General features: G+C 68.0%; 1 protein-coding gene across 1 annotated transcript in view; it reads left to right on the top strand.

The window, feature by feature from the left end:
* Nucleotides 1–464: 464 nt before the first annotated feature.
* LOC103264585 (cytochrome c oxidase assembly protein COX14) overlaps nucleotides 465–810 on the top strand; it is a 7,432-nt gene continuing 7,086 nt past the window's right edge. The window contains exon 1 of the mRNA XM_008062275.2: nucleotides 465–593. The gene's annotated coding sequence lies outside the window, so the exon portion shown is untranslated. The remainder of the gene's footprint in view (nucleotides 594–810) is intronic.

The raw sequence follows: 810 nt of genomic DNA on the forward strand, positions 1-810 counted from the left end.
ACCTGAGCTCCGTCCCCAGCCCCGCCACCTGGAAGAAGTCAGATCCTGGCTCTAGAGGGCGCGCGGTCCACCTCCAGAAGGCTGCCTCCGAGAGAATCAACCTAGCTACTGGAGACGTCACCGCGCTGCAGCTGAGGATTGGCTGACACTGCCTTAGCATCCTAAAACTTCCGGTGCCAGAGCGTGGGTCCCCAGAGACTCGCTCGCGACGGAGCCGGACCACAACCCCCAGAATGCAACGGGCCTCTCCGAGAGGAAGCCTCGTTCGAGGATGCGTAGTCAGGAAAATAAAGCCGGAAGTTCAAAGCCGGCCACACGGGCGAAGCGACTCGCTCGGCCTCCCGCCTTAGTGGGCGGAATCGTGCTGAGTCTGGCGGGCGGTTCTGTCTTTCGCGTCGGGAGCCGAATCCTAGAGGCTAACCCCGCGGGTGGGCGGGAGAAAAGGTCGCTTTCTGCGCCAATAGCTGAGGCTTTCGGGGTGGCGCCTGAGACGGTCCCGTCACGTGTCTGGTTCCGAGTGCTGCATTCGGCCGGTGACCGCGGGACGCTGACTGCCGAGGCCTCGGTTGGACGCGCTGGGCCGCAGCATCCAGGTACGCCGGCGGCTGGGGCCGAGCAGGGGCCGCCGGTCCCACTGCGCGCGCGCCCCCCGGGCGGGCCTCTGCTGACCGCATCGTCCCACCCCCGTCTGCGGGCTTCGATGCCCTTGAGGTCACGCCCGCCCGCCGCGCCGCGGGCCGCGGTCTGCACCGCTTCCTGCCCACCCCCGGCAGCTGCAGGGCAGCCTGGCTACTGCGCGGCGCTGATGTC

Source organism: Carlito syrichta, unplaced genomic scaffold, assembly GCF_000164805.1.
Source record: "Carlito syrichta isolate Samal-C Ts95f unplaced genomic scaffold, Tarsius_syrichta-2.0.1 Scaffold305684, whole genome shotgun sequence".
NCBI classification, from domain to species: domain Eukaryota; kingdom Metazoa; phylum Chordata; class Mammalia; order Primates; family Tarsiidae; genus Carlito; species Carlito syrichta.